We start from the raw sequence: 12359 nt of genomic DNA, 5'->3' as shown, positions 1-12359 counted from the left end.
CTTAGAGCATAAGCCATTGGTGTCCTCTTCAAGAAATTTTCACGTGTGCCCATGTGTTCCAGCCTTTTCTCCACTTTCTCTTCTATTAATTACAGTGTTTTGAATTTTATATGGAGGTCCTTGATCCCCTTGGACTTGACTTTTGTACAAGGAGATAAGAATGGTTCGATTTGCATTTTCCTACATACTTACCTCCAGTTCACCCAGCACCATCTGATGAAAATGGTTTTTACCACTGAATGGTTTTAGCTCCTTTGTCAAAGATCAAGTGACTATAGGTATCTGGGTTCATTTCTGGGTCTTCTATTCTATTCCATTGATCTTCTTGCCTATCTCTGTACCAATACCATGCAGTTATTATCACTACTGCTATGTAGTACAGCTTGAGGTCAGTGATGGTGATTCCCCCAGAAGTTTTTTTATTGTTGAGAATAGTTTTCACTATCCTGGGTTTTTGTCATTTCAAATGAATTTGAGCATTGTTCTCTGTATCTCTGTGAAGAATTGAGTAGGTATTTTCATAAGGATTTCATTAAATCTGTAGATTTCTCTCTACAAGATGGCCATTTATACTATATTTATGCTGCAGATCCATGAGCATGGGAGATACTTCCATCTCCTGAGATCTTCTTGATGTCTTTCTTCAGGGACTTGAAGTTCTTTTTATAAAGATCTGTTACTTGCTTGGTTAAATTCAGACCAAGGTATTTTATACCATTTGTGAGTATTGTGAAGGGTATCATTTCCAAATTTCTTTCGTAGCCTGTTTATCCTTTGAGTAGAGGAAGGCTACTGATTTGTTTGAGTTGATTTATATCAGCCACTTTGCTAAAGTTGTTTATCAGGTTTAGGAGTTCTCTGGTGGAAGTTTTGGGGTCACTTAAGTATACTATCATATCATCTGCAAATAGTGAAATTTTGACTTCTTCCTTTCCTATTTGAGCCAGTTTGATCTCCTTTTGTTGTCTAATTGCTCTGACTAGGACTTCAAGTACTATGTTTAATAGGTAAGGTGAGAGTGGGCAGCCTTGTCTAGTCCCTGATCTTAGTGGGATTACTTCAAGTTTCTCTCCATTTAGTTTGATGTTGGCTACTGGCTTGCTGTATATTGCTTTTACTATGTTCAGGTATGGGCCTTGAATTCCTGTTCTTTCAAACACTTTTACCATAAGAGGTGTTGAATTTTGTCAAATGCTTTCTCAGCATCTAGTGAGATGATCACATGTTTTTTCCTTTGACTTTTTTTTTTATATAGTGAATTACATTGATGGATTTCCATACACTGAATCATACCTGCATTCCTGGGATAAAGCCTACTTGATCAAGATGGATGATTGTTTTGATGTGTTCTTGGTTTTGATTTGTAAAAATTACATTGAGTATATTTGCAACAATATTCATAAGGAAAGTTAATCTGAAATTCTCTTGCATTGTTGAGGCTTTGTGTGGTATAGACATGAGTGTAATTGTGGCTTCTTAGAACAATTTTGGTAGTGTTTTCTTCTGTTTCTGTTTTTTTCAATAGTTTATAGAGAATTAGTATTAGGTCTTCTTGGAAGGTCTGATAGAATTCTGCACTAAAACCATCTGGTCCTGGGCTTATTTTGGTAGGAAGACTTTTAATGACTGCTGCTATTTCTTTAAGGGTTATAGGACTATTTAGATGGTTTATCTGATCATGATTTAACTTTGGTGTCTGGTATCTGTCTAAGAAATTGTCCATTTCATCCAGATTTTGCTGTTTGTTGAGTATAGGCTTTTGTAGTAGGATCTGATGATTTTTTTGAATTTCCTAAGTTTCTGTTCTTATGACTCCCTTTTGAGTTCTGATTTTATTAATTTGCATATTGCCTCTGTGCCCTCTGCTTAGTCTGGCTAAGGGTTCATCTATCTTCTTTATTTTATCTAAGAACCAGCTCCTGGTTTTGCTGATTTTTGTATAGTTCTTTTTGTTTCTACTTGGTTGATGTCAGCCATGAGTTTGATTATTTTCTGTCATCTACTTTTCTTGGGTGCAATTGCTTCTTTTTGACCTAGAGCTTTCAGGTATGCTGTCAAGTTGCTAGTATCTGCTCTCTTCAGTTTCTTTTTATAGGCACCTAGAATTATGAGTTTTCTGCTTAGCACTGCTTTCATTGTGTCCCACAAGTTTTGTATGTGTCCACATTTTCATTAAATTCTAAAAAGTCAATAATTATTTATATTTCTTCCCTGACCAAGTTATCATTGATTATAGCGTTATTCAGTTACCACATGTGTAGGCTTTTATCATTATTGATTTTATCATTATTGATGACCAGCCTAAATTTACCGTAGTGATCTGATAGGATGCATGTGGGGCGCTGAGCTATGAGAGACAACCAGGCACCTGGTCGAATGAGCTTCTGAACCCCAGAGACCCTTTGGGACAGCAGGCATTCAGCTCTGTTCCTGGTCCCCTGGCTCTCTCAGCTTTTGCCCTTCACAACCCCTCCCACAGAGAGAGGTTGAGAGGTCTACAACCATTGGGTCACGTAGGAATCGTGCCCCATAGAGAAATCTTCCTGGCCAAAGAGTTCTTTAAAACCTCATGGAGTGTCATCGCCCCTTCCCTGGTTTTGCCTGACTTGTTAAAGATATTCATCATGATAGTAGGCTTCGCACTCTAGAAACACTGGGCCAGGAAGAGCAGAACGGCAAATATCTCTCCAATCTTGGGGGGTGTTTAAATTGGCAATATGGCTCTGCAGGAGGAATTTTGTCCACGGTGCATGAATGCCATCTTCCTTCACTGCTTGCCTGAGTTCTTTTAGGTCTGAGGCTTAGAGTGGATACCAATCAAGTGGTTTAGGTCAGGTAGGGTTGATATTAACTGGAAATGCTCGAGTAGTTTGAGTTTTGAGTTCTGCATCCAGATTCCTGAGTAGCATGGGAGGCGGGGTTAGTTTTTGTGTGAGAGTCCCTGAGATTGCAAAGTTGTTGAGTGGTTGATGGTTGATTATAAGGGACTATAGAATTTGGCAGGGTTTTATCTGCAGATTCTGGAGGTCTCTTACTTTTGTGGCTAGGAGACAGGAGAGGGGATTTATCTCTCTTTGGTTGGGAAGTAAATGGGGAGGCAGGGGAAAGTTCTTTTGGTATTTTAATGGAGCCTTGCCTTTGGATTGGGGAGGGAGGAGCAAAAGGAGCAGATGGATTTTTTGGCATTTCCTCCAAGATATAAGCGGGAAGGGGTGGGTAGATTGATTTTATTTCTCTTATTAATTGGGTAAGGGTTGCAAGGTCTGAAAAGGGGTGATTTTGGGGACCTTGATCTTTGGGTTCATTTGACTGAGGAGGCCCAGGAGCTGCATTGTTCTCAGTCTGTCCATTTTTAGTTGGTCCTATACATTGCCAAATTGCAGCTAAGATCGGCAAAAACTCACAAGGGGGTTTTTATCTCTGTTTTTTGATAAGGGAAGCTACTTTGCTCCATGAGTCTGGACTGTAAATATTATCCTCCTCCATGCATGGTGCTATCTGAAGGACTTCCTCCCAAAACAAGGAGGCTTGTTTTTGGCCTATTCTTATTCCGTGGGATTTTAGTAGGGCATATATTTGCCTGGCCTGGGGTGATTTTATTATGTGAGGTGGAGTTCCCCATGATAGGAAAGAGAAGAAATGCTTTGTCCAATGGGAACGTTCCCTTGGCCTATTGGCTTCAGAGGATTCCACAATGGCCCAAGAGCACCAAGCCTTCCCTCAGATATAAGGACTGGCAGCCACCCTGTGGCTTTTAAATGGCTGCCTCGTTACCAGGTTTTTTTTTTTTTTTGAAAGAGAATCTAGATAGAGTGTCTTTGCCAACGCCTGTCATGGGCTATCGGGATTTAAGCAGAGACCAGAGAAGTCTTGAACCAACACCAGAGAGTGGCCCTGGCCAGGAGGGATCAAAAGTTCCTTTGGCTTATTTAAATCCGCACGATGGCTCTGACTGAAAACACAGAAGGAAAAAACAGATTGCTTGTTTCAAGAGTTGGGGGGGCTCACCTTCCTGCGGTATCAGTTCCTGTGGTTGCGTGGCTGTCCAAGGCCTGACGTTTGAGGCGCCAGATGTCGGACCCGTCTCCAGCTGGGTCCCACAAAGTCTCCAGCTTGGCAGAAGGTAGGATGCAAACAGCTTTTCTCTCTGTCACTGTTGCTGCCCCTGCCCGAGGGTGGTCCGGGGCAGAGTGCCAGCGGGGAAGGTCTGTTGCTGCCTGTCGCCCTCTCTGTAGCAGAGAGAGGAGAGCCCCAAAGGTGCTCCGGGAGAGCCGGTGTCTTCTGAAGTGTTACAGCTCTTTGCTAAGCCAGGAAGTGCCAGCTAGGTAGCAGGGAAAGAGAGTAGATCTCTTGCCCAGTGTTAACAGCTCTGGAGCTGGCTAGCTGGAGAAGAGGGGAGGGTCCATGACAGAAGCTCTCAGACCTAAGGATGATTCTTGTGCATGCTTTACTTCTCAATTAAGCTCAATATATACAGTTTGGGGTGGGTGAAGGTTTTAGCAGCAGGTAATCCCATTGGCTTAGTCTGAGGTTTTGGGGATGCCTCATATGCATGTGAGGAGAGCCTGGGGCACTATTCCTACATGACCTGATGGTCATAGACCTCTCAACCTCTCTCTGTGGGAGGGGCTGTGAAGGGCAGAAGCTGAGAGAGCCAGGGGACCAGGAACAGAGCTGAATGACTGCTGTCCCAAAGGGTCTCTGGGGTTCAGAAGCTCATTTGACCAGAAGCCTGGTTGTCTCTCATCCAGCAGGGTACTATGACCAGGTCCACTGCTGTGCCATTCAAGCCTGGAATAGGATCACTCCACCCTCAGGGTCACAAGACCCCACCCACTCCCTGCTCTCCATCCATCAGAAGCCTGGAGAATCCTTATCTGGTTTTATTCCCAGAACTAAAATGAGCTTAGAAAGAAAAATCTCCAACCCCACAGCTAGAGACCTTCTTCTTAAAAACATTGTTTGGGAAGGCATGACTTCTGAGTCTAGGCTAGCTTGCCAGGGTCTCCGGGAAGAGCATCACGATAGGTGGATTGTAGCAACCAGAGAAATAGGAACTGCATCGCACCAGGTCACATCCATAGCTCAGGCATTTGTGGCAGCAGTAAAAACAGAAGGAATCTGCTTCAATGTGGAGAGGCAGGACATTGGAAGGATGAATGCTCACTAAACTCCTCTTATATAACAGATTCCAATCCTCCTAAGGTCCCCTGTTCCCATTGCAGAAAGGGTTTCCACTGGAGGAGGTTCTGTACTGCTCGATATGATAAGGATGGTAACTGACTAGAGCCTTTAAACTTCAAACAGGGCAACCCTCATCCACGACAGTAAGAGGGAAAACTACTCCTGTAGAAGCCTTATGGGTGTCCAGCATCTCAGAAGGCTCCCACCCAAAGTTAACCATTAAAATAGATGATAAACCATTCAAGTCTCTTATTGACACCAAAGCAGACCGGATGATTCTAAGACAGCAAGAGGTCCCACAGAACTGGCAGTTGACCCCTGGGCCCAAGCTCCTAGGCATAGGGGGTACCTCTAACACATTCATCACCAAACAGACCTACAGGTGGGAAGACCCAGATGGGGCTACAGGCCTTATATGCCCCCTGGTGGCTCAAGTAGCCACCAATCTCTTAGGGAGAGATATCTTACGAGCCTTAGATGTGGTTCTTAATACGCAGCCAGAAAGAGACCACATTAAGATAGAGGATAATACTTATGAAGAAAATAGTACCCAAGGAGACCCAAATAACCCTCCTCCAAATCACACTCAATTCTAGGGGCCACTGTTAAATTTAGTACTTCCTGCCTTGATTGGCTCTCTGATGAAGCCATCTGGGTCTCACAGTGGCCTCTATCAAGGGAGAAACTTAGGGCCCTCAGAGAACTCGTAGAGGAGCAGCTGTCTCTACAACACATCCGCCCCTCCCACAGTCCATGGAACACCCCTGTGTTTGCTATAAAAAAGAGCTCGGGAGTGGAGACTATTGCAAGATTTGAGAGCAATTAACAAAACCATGAGAATCTGGGGTTCCCCACAAAGAGGGCTACCCCACATCTCAGCCATTCCTGCCAATGTTCCTCTATTAGCTATAGACATAAAAGATTGCTTTTTCCCATTCCTCTCCACCCCAGGACTGTAAATGCTTTGCATTCTCAGTGCCCCCCATTAACAACTCTGGCCCAGCTTCATGATATGAATGGACCATTTTCCCCCCAAGGAATGGCTAACAGTCCTACCATTTGTCAGGAGGCTGTAGCCACTGCATTAAAACCCTATTTAGACAAAGGACCTCAACATCTATCATTACATGGATGACATCTTGGTCTGGGGAGATGCTTCTACCTCCCCCTCCCAACTTAAGGAGCAGCTAATACCTTCCCTATCTGCCCTAGGATTCAAAATAGCCCCTCACAAAATCCAACTTATTCCCCCATTGCATTTCTAGAAACAGAGATCTCCCTTACTCCAATACGTCCCCTCAAGCCCACCCTTTCCTTCCTCAAAAATTAACCTCTTGCCTCCCTACAGAGCTTTTTGGGCAACCTCAATTGGCTTCAACCCTGGCTTCACCTCCCCACAAGCACCCTTCAACCTCTCTTTAACCTCCTGAAAGGAGATAAAAATCCCTCCTCCCCAAGGACACTGTCCCCAGAAGCAGTCCAAGCCCTAAAATCTGTCAATTCAGCCCTAAATGATATGGCTCTTGCTAGATATGACCCAACAGTACCTGTACATCTCCTTACCTTTAATTCCTCCCCTACCCTTGTAGGAGCCCTTTATCACCATAGGGGGTGCTAGAATGGCTCCATACCCCGATGGGTGGTACACCCGAATTCTAAATGAAGTGGATGCACTTGCCAATATGATTAAAAATGGCAGAGATAGGGCCCTACAAACCCTAGGAAAAGAACCTGACATTCTAGTCACCCCCTTCTCCCTCTCTGACATTCAGTGGCTAATCAACAATCATACCCACTTCGCTATCAGCTTAATAGGATTCCCAGGACAAATTGACAACCATTATCCTGATGAAAAATGGGCCTCTGCCCTCCCTCTGTTGCGATGGTTACCTCCCAAACTATTCTCCAGAGAGCCCATAGCAGGAGCCCCCTCAATATTTACCAATGGGGAAGAGGGGAGCTGCAGCAATAATACACTACTTCCCTGAAGATGAACCCCCTATCCTCTGATTCAAAGAGCTCCCCTACCCCCCCCCAATATAAAGAACTATATGCCACTTACCTAGCTCTAAAAGAAGTCAAAGGCCCCCTTAACCTCTTTTCAGACAGCATATATGCTGTCAGTTTGGCTTCCCTGCTTGTCAAGATCATTTATCAAACTAGATGACAATCCACTTTCTCCTCTACTCATACAGGTCTCTGCCCTCCTACAGGAGAGAGCCTCCCCCAATTTATATCCAGCAATCAGATCCCACAGTCACCTGCCAGGTCCTATATCTGAGGGAAATGCACTCGCTGACCAAACTGCCTCAACAGGAACATTTATAGCCTCCACTGAGCAAGCTGACCAATTCACTCACACACACATACAAAGCTAAAGGGGCTTCATGCTCGCTTCCCCCACATCCCCCTTGCTCAGCTTCAAAGGATAATAAAAACATATGCCTCTTGTGCATCCCTCATTACCACCCCAGCTTTACAAACCATGGGCACCAATCCCTGAGGCGTCAAACCTAATGCCTTATGGCAAATTGATGTTACCCATGTTCCCCAATTCTGTAGACAAAAATATGTTTTTGTCACCATAGATACTCATTCACATTTTGTATGGGCTACAGCCCAGACAGGTGAAAACTCAAACAGGCTGATCTACAATTATGCTCTCTACCTTTGCCATCATGGGCATTCCTCAACAGATAAAACTGTAATGGCCCCGCCTTCACTAGCTCTCAATTTAAAACCTTCTGCGCACAGTGGGAAATTGCCCATCATACGGAAATTGCCCATCATACGGAAATTCCCCACAACCCTCAGGGTCAAGGAATAATAGAAAGAACACACCAGACCCTGAAGGCCCAGCTCCAGAAACAACAAACCACCACTTATCCCCCTAATGTACAAGTAATGATTGGCCCTGACTACCCTAAACATATTCAACATCTACAAAACCTCGAAACACCCTCCTATTTTCCCTCCATTGGCACACAGGGAGATTAGCTCCCCCTATCCTAGTACGATGGAGAGATCCTTTGGATGGAAATTGGAAGGGACCAGACCCCCTCCTTACAACCGGGAGGGGTTTTGCTTGTGTTTTTCCACAGGAGCAGCCTAAGCTTATCTGGGTCCCTGCCAGAAATGTCCGACACCAACCCACCAACCAAGAAGATGGCCCGCCTCTCATTGACAGATCAAGAACCAAGGATGAGGAGGAGAAGGCAAAGGAGACACCATGCAAGAGGAGCAGCAGGATCTCCTGGAAGGACATCCATGACCTGATGACAGCTGCCCAGGCCATGTGCCCTCCACAAACCCCCATCTCCTCCATTCTCTTGGCAGTTTTTGTCATCCTTCATGTTAACTCTGCTACTGCCCAGCCTCTCCCTAGCCTTCCCAACACCTACCATTGGAGATTCTATGCTAGGGAAACCTATAATGGACACAATAAAGTTATAGTAACCCAGGACTGCCCACTTGAAGGATGCCAAACCAAGATTGAGATCCCCCTACACCTGGAATCCATCTCTACTATCCCCAGCCCTTTTCTCTGCTTTCCTTACTGAAACACAGGTGAATGTCTCTGGGAAGTCTCCACATATGGAGGTTGCAGATATTGGAGCTGCAGGATGGAATCCACCAGTCGTGGTGGTACCATGCTCACCAACCTTAAAACTCATTTTCAGCTTTCCATCAGCGATCCATGAAATGAAGGTTGGTGAACTGGAGTCGTGGGTAAACTTTACCCCAATGGCTATGCCAGACACCCAGTAGCTGACTTACATGTCTCCCATGAACTTGTCCCTGCCCCCAAATCAGCCTTTACTCATGCAAATATTATCCAACAGGAAAACCAGTCTCAGGAGGAACTACAAGCTACCCTCTCCTGGCTACAATACATCCAATATGCAGCAGACCTCCTTCCCCTGACGACCCATCCCAATTCCTCCCAATGCTTTTTCTGTGCCTCCCTCTCACGACCATTATTAACAGCCGTTCCCATTAACTTTTTCACTTTACAACCTCCATGGCACCCTGCCAAAAAGGAAAACACAGGACATTCCTCTCTTTGACCTACCCCCACCTCTTTGTCTTGTAGGACCCTCCTTGAAACCCCATCTCACATGTACTCATGACATCAAATCAGTATGTGTCAACCCTCCTGCCTTGCTCTGGTGCAAGGGCACTACAGGTGCCTGTATCAACCCTCATTTTCAAAGCTGCTGCACCCCGGTGATTATTGTTGCTTCAGGTTTATCTCTACGAACCTGAAGAGCTCACCTTGCAGATGGGAGAAAGCCAAAAGAAGAGAGAGATCTTCATCCCTCTACTCATTGGAATAGGCCTTGTTTCACTTGGTGCTACTGGAACTGCTGGAGCAGCCTTGTCCAAACACAGCATCTGGCCGGCGACTTCCAGGACAAGCTTGACCAGGCAATGGCCTCTACAACAGACAGCCTTGAATCTCTTCAACGCCAAATAACCTCTTTAGCAGGAGTTGATCTCCAATACCAGAGGGCCCTGGACTTGTTTGATTGCTGAACGGGGGGGGGGGACTTGTGTTTTGTTGGGGGAGGAATGTTGCTTCTATGTCAATGAATCTGGGCTGGTAGAACAAGATGTACAGCTGCTCAAAGAGCTCTGGGGAACCTCCGGGCTTGCTATACTCCCAACACCCCTACCCCTTGGTATTCTAACCCCTTGATGGCTTGGATTCTCCCCTTCCTTGGCCCCATACTAGCCATTGGAGCCTTGCTTCTCTTGGCACCCTGCCTCATTCAGTTTCTAAAACAACAGATGAGTAACATTGCAAAGGTAACTACCAATCAGGTCTTGGTTCAGTATAAAACTGTTTCCAACATAGGAGACATTTATTCTAATGACACCTATCCTATATAAAAGAAAAGAGAGGGAATTGTGGGGCAATGCACTTTGAGAGACAACCAGGCTCCTGGTCAAACGAGCTTCTGAATCCCGGAGACCCTTTGGGACAGCAGTTGTTCAGCTCTGTTCCTGGCCCCCTGGCTCTCTCAGCTTCTGCCCTTCACAGCCCCTCCCACAGAGAGAAGTTGAGAGGTCTATGACCATCAGGTCATGTAGGAATAGTGCCCCAGGCTCTCCTCACATGCATATGAGTCATCCCCAAAACCTCAGACTAAGCCAATGGGATTACCTGCTGCTAAAACCTTCACCCACCCCAAACTGTATATATTGAGCTTAATTGAGAAGTAAAGCATGCACAAGAGTCATCCTTAGGTCTGAGAGCTTCTGTCATGGACCCTCCACTCTTCACCAGCTAGCCAGCTCCAGAGCTGTTAACACTGGGCAAGAGATCTACTCTCTTTCCCTGCTACCTAGCTGGCACTTCCTGGCTTAGCAAAGAGCTGTAACACTCCAGAAGACACCGGCTCTCCTGGAGCAGCTTCGGGGCTCTCCTCTCTCTGCTACAGAGAGGGCGACAGTCAGAAACAGACCTTCCCTGCTGGCACTCTGCCCCGGACCACCCGTGGACAGGGGCAGTGACAGCGACAGAGACAGTGGCTGTTTGCATCCTATCTTCTGCCAAGCTGGAGACTTTGTGGCACCCAGCTGGAGATGGGTCTGACAGATGCATGAGATTATTTCAATTTTTTTTTGTATCTGTTGAGGCATGTTTTGTGACCAATTATATGGACAGTTTTGGAGAAGGTACCATGAGGTGCTGAGAAGGTATATTCTTTTGTTTTTGAATGAAATGTTCTATAAATATCTGCTAAATCCATTTAGTTTATAACTTCTCTTAGTTTCATTGTGTTTCTTTTTAGTTTATGCTTCCATGATCTGTGCATTGATGACAGTAGGGTGTTGAAGTCTCCAACTATTATTGAGTGAGGTACAATGGGTGCTTTAAGCTTTAGTAAAGTTTCTTTTATAAACATGGGTGCACTTGCATTTAGTGCATAGATGTTCAGAATGGAGATTTCACCTTAGATATTTTTCCTTTGAGGAGTGTGAAGTTCCCATTCTTATCTTTCTTGATAACATCTGGTTGAAAGTTGATTTTATTTGATATTTGAATGGTTATTCCAGCTTGTGGCTTTGGACCATTTGCTTGGAAAATTGTTTTCCAGCATTTTATTCTGAGGTAGTGTCTGCCTTTGTTATTGAGGTGTGTTTCCTGTATGCAGTAAAATGCTGGGTCCTGTTTATGTATCCAGTCTGTTATTCTATGTCTTTTTATTGAGAAATTGAGTCCATTGATGTTAAGAGATATTAAGAAAAAGTGATTGTTCCTTCCTGTTAGTTTTGTTATTAGAGTTGGAGTTATGATTTTGTGGCCATCTTCTTTTGGGTTTGTTGGAAGAAGATTACTTTCTTGCTTTTTCAAGGGTATAATTTCTCTCTGTGTGTTCGTGGTTTCCCTCTATTATCCTTTGTAGTGCTGGATTTGTGGGAAGATATTGTGTAAATTTGGTTTTGTGGTGGAATATCTTGGTTTCTCCATCTATGGTAATTGAGAGTTTTGCTGGGTATAGTAATCTGGGCTGGAATTTGTGTTTTCTTTTTTATTTCTTTCCACAGATTTTTATTGGATACTTTATTTACATTTCAGATGCCATCCTTTTTCCCCATTTCCCCTCCCTAGAAGACCCCTATCCCATACCTCCTTCTCCTTTTTGCTTTTATACAGTTTTTTAAATGTTAACCAATGGCTTTATAAATTTGGTAATGCTCAATATCAATCAGAAGTGTAACCTAATACCCAACCTAGATAAATCAACTATCTTTGCCTGGCAGAGACATGTGAACATCTGCCTCCATGTCTGTCCCCACTCTCTCTTTCTCTCTCTCATCACCTGGCTCCTCCTCTCCTTCTCCTCCTCCTCTCCTTACTCTTCCTCTTCCTCTCTGAACTCCTTCCACCTTAGCTCCTCCTACATATCACCCTTCCTGTTAAAATAAAACTTTTCTCTCAAAATACAGTTAGAGCATAACTATACCAGTTTATGTCAGTAAAGTGCAAGATAGACCTAATACCCAGTCCATCATTTTGTTGACTAAGCAGAACCTCTATCATCTCTCCTAAATAAAAGACTTAGTTCTGAACCTGGCTTTTTTCCCTTGGCTTCGAATGAATGTCAGCTGAAAACTATCCACTCAAATCTTTTCTCTCAAAGTAAATAGCTAGGATTGGCTATGAG

This window comes from Arvicanthis niloticus, chromosome X (genome assembly GCF_011762505.2).
Source record: "Arvicanthis niloticus isolate mArvNil1 chromosome X, mArvNil1.pat.X, whole genome shotgun sequence".
Lineage (NCBI taxonomy): Eukaryota > Metazoa > Chordata > Mammalia > Rodentia > Muridae > Arvicanthis > Arvicanthis niloticus.
The sequence above is the reverse complement of the archived record's forward strand: the minus strand, read 5'-3'. Positions refer to the sequence as shown.